Genomic DNA, 7,858 nt, shown 5'->3' with positions numbered 1-7,858 from the left:
AAACAAAGGCAAAAATCAAGAACGATGAAGACATGGAATACAAGACAGCAGGCAACTAAATGTCCAGTGAAGAACAAGGCCAAGATGCAGCAGAGCTGGAAGATACGTGTCTCCGCAGGAGCCGAGTCTGTCACTGGGCCCAAGGAACACGTATTCAAGGCTGAGAACAGAATGCCTTTCCTGCTGTAGGTGGATAAACAAGGTACACAGTTCCTCTTTTCAGTAAGGAAAAAGAAAGGCAATTTGAACTTGTAGGAAAGACAGGAAAACTTCACAAGAAAGCCACAGATTAGATATGAAGCAAACTAAAATGTGGCTTGATCTTGAACAGCTGATGGGATTCAAGGAAAGGGACATTCTCTTAGGTTGCAGAGAGGTCAAAAAGTGGACTCAGGAAGGAGGAAATGTCCTAAAACAGCACCTGCTGCACTGAGTAATATTTACACAGTGATAACAAAGCAAATGTTGCTTCCTGCCGTTCAAAGTTTAGAATCAGTTATAGACAAAACATTGCATATTTATTTATAGCTACAGAACAGAGTGTAGTTGTCATTAACCTCAATGTCATAAAACTAAAGAAAGCAAAAGTGAGGCTGACAGAGGCTGGGTGGAAGAAGAGAAAACAAAAGGTGGGTGTGATAATGGTTTCATCTTACATACAGGGGAGACAAGAGCTATTTTTTTTTTTAAAGATGATAAACAAGACATGGGAGTTTATCTCAAATTATAAAGACTTCCAGTAGAATAACTAAAGATAATATAACTACTAAAAAGGGAGAGAAGGAAGAGTAGCTTAAGTCCTTATCTTTCAAAGGGAGGAGTATATATGTCTACAACTGATACAGCAAGAAATATTGACATAGGAATATTATTCAGAGTTGTAAAGAAGACTACCTGGGAAACAAAACAAAACGAATTGCCCCAGAAAAGTAATACTGGGATGAGTGGTGAAGGAATGGCAGAGAGGGCTGTGACATTTCATTATAAGTCCTCTCAACTGGCTAATTTTTTTAACTAAATAGCATAAGAGATTTGCAGAGAACGTGAACCATTAACAGGCTGAATGCTTAACCATGTTTTTAATATTATTTGAATTTTTTGTTTTTGATGAGATTTCCTAATGTCTTTATTACACTTAAAATCCTTTCATAATTTGTGTAGAAGCTACACAAGTTGGTTCTCTTTCATATTCAATCTACTGAATACTGACTTTTGTCCACTTTCCTATAATCTAGTGTATCTACAATCTTGTATAAAAAATCTCTCATTTGCTATATTATGAAACAAGGGTGGGATATTTATGAAGCAGATAGTACAAAGTTCTGGTCCAGTTTTTGTGCCTACAAAATCGAAGGGAAAACCATAAAAAGACTCAGAATAGATTGCATAAACAAATATATATTGAGTACATATTAACTCCCAGGCACAAGGCTAGCTGATAATATACTGCATCAAGACAAGACCAGAAGAATTATTATTATCACTTTATCTGAAAATTTAGAAAATGTGTTCATTTAGTGCAGGATTTCTCAACTTTGGCACTATTGACATGTTGGACCATGTAATTTGTTGTTGAGTGTCTGTCCTGTGCTTTGTAGATATTTAGCAGCATCCCTGGTTTCTACCATTAGAGGTCAATAATAGGTCCTCCCCTCTCCCCTTCCAATAGTGACAACCAAAACTGTCTCCAGATTTTGTACCTGGTTGAGAATCATTGGGTGTGATCATATTTTTAAAGAACTAAAACTTAATTTTAGAGATACTACTACTGTGTCAACCTTATTTCTTTTGTGATGAATTTGTCTTACATATTGTCTCATTACATTTGACTTGAGAAACATAGCCACAATGGACTTTGATTCTTAAATGAGATAAATGTAATCTTTAACACTGCAGTTGAGTGGTATTTTCAACTAACTTATGAACAGCAAAACAAATATGACTTGCTATTTTTAGCTTAGTGAGTCTATCTTAAACCATACATGCTGGTACAACTGTGAAATCTAAGCTTTTAGGATTTCTCCTGTGTTAACCAGATGGCATGCTTATGGTCTGCCTACAAAATCTTTCCTTTCTTTTCAAATAAGCTATTTTTCACTTTCCACTTTAAGATCATATGCTTTTAGATTCTTTCCAAATGAGAAAAAAAGTCCAGGCTACATTAGACACTAAAGTAAATGATCACAAGTCCTGAGATTCCTGGGACTTATAAATCCAAGGAAAATGTCACCTATCTCCATGTTTTTACCCTCACCTTGTTATATCTTCATGTAACCTTAACTTCTCATCTATCCTTACAGTAACAGCAAATGCCCATATACTCCTTATTTGCCAGGCATCATTCTAAGCTCCTTCACATTTATTTAAACTGCTTTTCACTTTATTGAGGCGTAACTGATATACAAAACTGCACATATTTAAAGTATATGATTCGGTAAGTTTGCACATGTGTACAACCGTGAAACCATCACCACAATCAAAGCAATAAACATATCTGTCGAAGTAAAATGTTTTATTTTGACTTAATTTCATGCAGAAAAATTACAAGAATAGTACAAAGAGCACTGGATATCTTTCACCAAGATTCAGTGGTTGTTCCCACTTTACTACATTTGATTCTCTCTTCCCCCTCTCTATACCTATATGTGTCTATAGTATGTAATTTTTTCCTCAACCACTTTAGAATGTTACATTATGCCCTTTTACCTCTAAATACCTCAGTGTAGTGTTTTTCCTAAAACCAAGGAAATTGACACTATTATGACATTATCTAATTTACATTCAGACCTCACCATTTGTCCTAAAAATGTCCTTTAAATCAGAAGATGATCCAAGATGAATATGTGCATTCAATTGCTATGACTCTGTCATCCTTTAGTCTGGCACAGTCTCAGTCTTTCTCTGCAGAGAATGACACTGACATTTTTGACAACTACAGGACACTGGTGTTGTGGACTGTTCCTCTTTGAATTTGTGTGATAATTCTTCATCAAAGAGATTCAGGCTATGCAGTGTGGCAAGAACACCACAGAAGTGATGGTGAGTTCTCGTCAGTGCTTCAAAAGACATATAATACTGGTTTTTCCCAATATGAGTGATACTATCTTTGACATTGGTTAAGGCATGATCAGCCAGATTTCCCCACTGTCTTTTGTAGTTAATAGGTATCTTGTAGAGAGATACTTTGAGATTATGTAAATACTTTGTTATCCTCAAATTTTCACCCACCAGTTTTAGCACCCATGATTATTACTGATAGTTTCATTAGAAAATAATGATTTCTAATTTTATCATCTCTTCTACATGGCTTTCTACTTTAAAAATGAACTTTCTTTACCTAGCTACCTATGTATCTACCTATCTATATGTCTGTCTAATTCTATCAGTGTGGTCCTACTCTTTACTCAGTTAGTTATATTCCTTTGCTTTGTTTCATTTTTATTTTGATGTCAGACTGTTAGAGTCAGTCAAATGAGAGTTCCTTCAAACAGGTTTCTGTGATTGACATAGCTCAAAAAGATGTCCCAGGCCTGGAATCAAGTCTTGGTTGTTTTGAATGGTATTCAAAAGCCACCATCTGCATGCTGTGTGCTTATTGCTACTGGGCTCTGTGAGCAGACAAATGGGAACTGGATGTATTTATAGACATTTATACATACATATCTGTGTGCACATACATACATGTATACATATACCTCATCTTATTGCACTTCATTTTATTGTGCTTCACATATAATACATCAAATTGAAAACTGAATCAATGAATATATAAAATTGAAAGTTTATGGGAACACTGCAGCAAGAAAATCTATCACCACCATTTTTCCAAAAGCATTTGTTTACTTCATGTCTCTGTGCCACATTTTGGTAATTCTCATAACGTGTCAAATACTTCCATTATTATTATATTTGTTATGGTGATATTTGATCAGTGATCTTTTATGTTACTATTGTAAAAATATTACAACTTGCTGAAGACTCGATGATTAGCATTTCTTCCAAGAAAGTATTTTTAAAGTATGTATATTGTTTTGAGACATAATACTGTTGCATACAATAAGCTGCATTATAGGGTAAACGTAACTTTTATATGCACTGGGAAACAAAAAAATTTGTGTGGATTGCTTTATTGCAGTATTCACTTTATTGTGGTGGTCTAGAACCAAACTTGCAGTATTCCCAAGGTCTGTATTAATTCCCAATGTCTGTATTAATATTTACTCATTGTTACAATCCTATGAAGCATCTACAATTTTTATTATTTTCATTTTACAGCTAAAGAAACTGAGGCATAGAAAACATTAAATAACTTGCTAAGGATCTTCCAGTCAAGTCAGAAGGCTGAGATTGGAACTTAGGCAGTCTGGTTGCAGGCTTACCCTCTAAGCGTAACTATTCAAAGACAAAATTTTTCCAGTGTTGAGAAGGAAGTTTATCCAACATGATCTAAAATTTTTACTGAGTTCTTTGACTTTAATGTCATATCCCATTTATTACTTGGGGAAAAGTAAAGGATGTCCTGCCCATCTGGGAATCAAATCTGAGCAATAGACTTGACACACAATTGCTTCTTCATTCAGAAAACTAAAGGTGTGCAACTGCAAACTTCCTATGCTTGGTTCTCTCTTTCCTAAGGCTGAGTCTAGCCCTTCAAGAATTTTTAGACCTTCATGGAAACAGGCTTCTGGTGAGCCTACCCAGCTATCCAGTGGATGTGATCAGACTTCCTTTCAGGCTAAGCTGAGGTTCCATCTCCTGCTACTTATTCACACTTTAAAGTACTCATGCAAAGCAAGGAAATTAGTGTGTTATTTAAACAGAGGGTGAAGATGACTGTGGGGTTTTTCCTTTTATATGGTCAAAGGAAATTTATTACTTTAAATGTAATCAAGAAATACCTCATGGTGGGATATCGGAATGCTTTAAAAACCTATCCAGAGAATACCTGCTTTGCTCAAGATTATGTTGCTCTGAAGGAAGCAAAAATCCTAAGAATGACTTAGAAAGCCAAATTTAAGACTGTGATGATACCAGTATGAATTTATCCTTGGAAGATTTTATAAAAGCAAAAAGAAGAAGGTTGAATATAAATCTGACATATACCTTATGTCTAATTTTGGGCGTGGTATCATGAAAATTTAAAAAATTCATGTGATACCAAGGCCAGTGATTCTTAAAGGAAATACAAAAGGATAGGGAAGTTTTTATGATGCCATTCTAACAAAGTAAGTGCCAGTGTTTCCATAAAGCAACCAAAGCGCCAGGAATGGAGCTCTCAGTTGAACTCAGACACACTCAAAAATCAAGGATGAATAAAATACAGAAGACAAACCCTAAGGATACTGTAGTAGGGCACACCACAAATGATCTCTGTATACATGTATACATACCTTGAAATTTGACATATTGCAGGTTAGTGGGGATGTGTTCAATTATTTACTAAATATTGCTTGGACAATTAGTTATCTATATAGAAAATAATAATATTTGTTCCTACTTCACACCATAAGCAAAAATAATTACCAAGAGAATTAAAGTCCTCAATATGAAAAGCAGAAATTTTACACACAGGTATGCTGAGGTTAGGGAGAATATCCTTCTGACTTTGGGAGAGAAGAGCTGTTTGTTGTTGTTTTTTTTCTTTAAACAAAATTAAAGCGTCCATGCAAGAAAATGACATTTGATCATGTTAAAGTTTAGAAACTGTACATCTTTAAAACATTCCCAAAGTAAAAAAACAAGCTGAAGACTGGAAGACTATTTGCAAATGCAAATGAATGACAAGGAATTAAGTTTCTTGAATACATAAAGAAACTTGTACAAATCAGTACAAGACAACCCAATACTGTAAAATAGTAATATCAAGAATAATGACATATGGTATTAACACATAAGAGCCTTTTACAGAAAGCTGCTGCTGCTGCTGCTAAGTCACTTCAGTCGTGTCCAACTCTGTGTGACCCCAAAGACGGCAGCCACCAGGCTCCCCCAACCCTGGGATTCTCCAGGCAAGAACACTGGAGTGGGTTGCCATTTCCTTCTCCAATGCATGAAAGTGAAAAGTGAAAGTGAAGTCGCTCAGTCGCGCCCGACTCCCAGCAACCCCACGGACTGCAGCCTACCAGGCTCCTCCATCCATGGGACTTTCCAGGCAAAGTACTGGAGTGGGGTGCCATTGCCTTCTCCAACAGAAAGCTGAATAGTCAACAAATATATGAAAAGATGCTCCACTTCAATGGTAATCAGGGATGTTCAAACCATGATCAGATACAATTAGATTGGAAAGTTAAGAATTCTGAGAATGTTAAACATTAATGAAGATGGGAAGCAAGAGAAAAGTTCTGCTAAGAGAGTATGGTGCTTTGAGAGTATTCACTTTGGAGAGCAATTTGGCAGCTTATATTGAGCTAGAAGATGCATGTGCCTTCAGTCAGTCAGTTCAGTTGTTCAGTTGTGTCCAATTCATTGCCACCCCATGGACTTCAGCACGCCAGGCTTCCCTGTCCATCACCAATTCCTGGAGTCTACTCAAGCTCACGTCCATTGCATCGGTGATGCCATCCAACCATCTCATTCTTTGTAATCCCCTTCTCCGCCAGCCTTCAATCTTTCCCAGAATCAGGGTCTTTTCCAATGAGTTGGTCTTCACATCAGGTGGCCAAAGTATTGGAGTTTCAGCTTCAGCATCAGGACTGATTTCCTTTAGGATGGATGGGTTGGATCTCCTTGCAATCCAAAGGACTCTCAAGAGTCTTCTCCAACACCACAGTTCAAAAGCATCAATTCCTCAGCACTCAGCTTTCTTTATAGTCCAACTCTCACATCCATACATGACTACTGGAAAAACCACAGGTTTGACTAGATGGACCTTTGTTGGCAAAGTAATGTCTCTGCTTTTTCATATGCTGTCTAGGTTGGTCAGTTTTTCTTTCAAGGAGCAAGCATTTTTTACTGTTATGACTGCAGTCACCATCTGTAGGGATCTTGGACCCCCCAAAAATAAAGTCTCTCACTGTTTCCATTCTTTCCCCATCTATTTGCCGTGAAGTGATGGGGCCAGATGCCATGATCTTCATTTTCTGAATGTTGAGTTTTAAGCCAACTTTTTCACTCTCCTCTTTCACTTTCATCAAGAGGTTCTTTAATTCTTCTTCACTTTCTGCCATAAGGGTGGTGTCATCTGCATATCTGAAGTTATTGATATTTCTCCTGGCAAGAAAATCTTGATTCCAGCTTGTGCTTCCTCCAGCCTGACATTTCACATGATGTACTCTGCATATAAGTGAAATAAGCAGGGTAACAATACACAGCCTTGATTTGGAACCAGTCTCTGTTGTTCCATGTCCAGTTCTAACTGTCACTTCTTGACCTACATACAGATTTCTCAGGAGCCAGGTCAGGTGGTCTGGTATTCCCATCTCTTTAAGAATGTTCCAAAGTTTGTTGTGATCCACACGGTCAAAAGCTTTGGTGTAGTCAATAAAGCAAAAGTAGATTTTTTTCTGGAATTCTCTTGCTTTTCCAATGATTCAAGTGATGTTGGCAATTTGATCTCTGGTTCCTCTGCCTTTTCTAAAATCAGCTTGAACATCTGGAAGTTCACAGTTCATGTACTGTTGAAGCCTGGCTTGGAGAATTTTGAGCATTACTTTGCTAGCATGTGAGATGAGTGCAACTGTGTGATAGTTTGAGCATTCTTTGGCATTGCCTTTCTTTGGGATTGGAATGAAAACTGACCTTTTCCAGTCCTGTGGCCACTGCTGAACTTTCCAAATGTGCTGGCATATTGAGTGCAGCACTTTCACAGCATCATCTTTCAGGATTTGAAATAGTTCAACTGGAATTCCATCACCTCCAC

The 7,858-nt window shown here is 37.0% G+C and overlaps 1 long non-coding RNA gene across 2 annotated transcripts in view; it reads left to right on the top strand.

Annotated features, from left to right (window-relative positions):
* The first annotated feature begins 534 nt into the window (after positions 1–534).
* LOC112578016 overlaps positions 535–7,858 on the top strand; it is a 37,719-nt gene continuing 30,395 nt past the window's right edge. The window contains exons 1-2 of one of the 2 annotated variants that reach the window (XR_003102174.2): positions 535–629; positions 2,939–3,039. This is a non-coding gene — a long non-coding RNA (uncharacterized LOC112578016). The remainder of the gene's footprint in view (positions 630–2,938; positions 3,040–7,858) is intronic. The other variant, XR_003102173.2, reaches the window with a different exon arrangement.

Source organism: Bubalus bubalis, chromosome 12, assembly GCF_019923935.1.
Source record: "Bubalus bubalis isolate 160015118507 breed Murrah chromosome 12, NDDB_SH_1, whole genome shotgun sequence".
Taxonomy (NCBI): Eukaryota; Metazoa; Chordata; class Mammalia; order Artiodactyla; family Bovidae; genus Bubalus; species Bubalus bubalis.
This window is presented reverse-complemented; position numbering and strand designations above follow the sequence as displayed.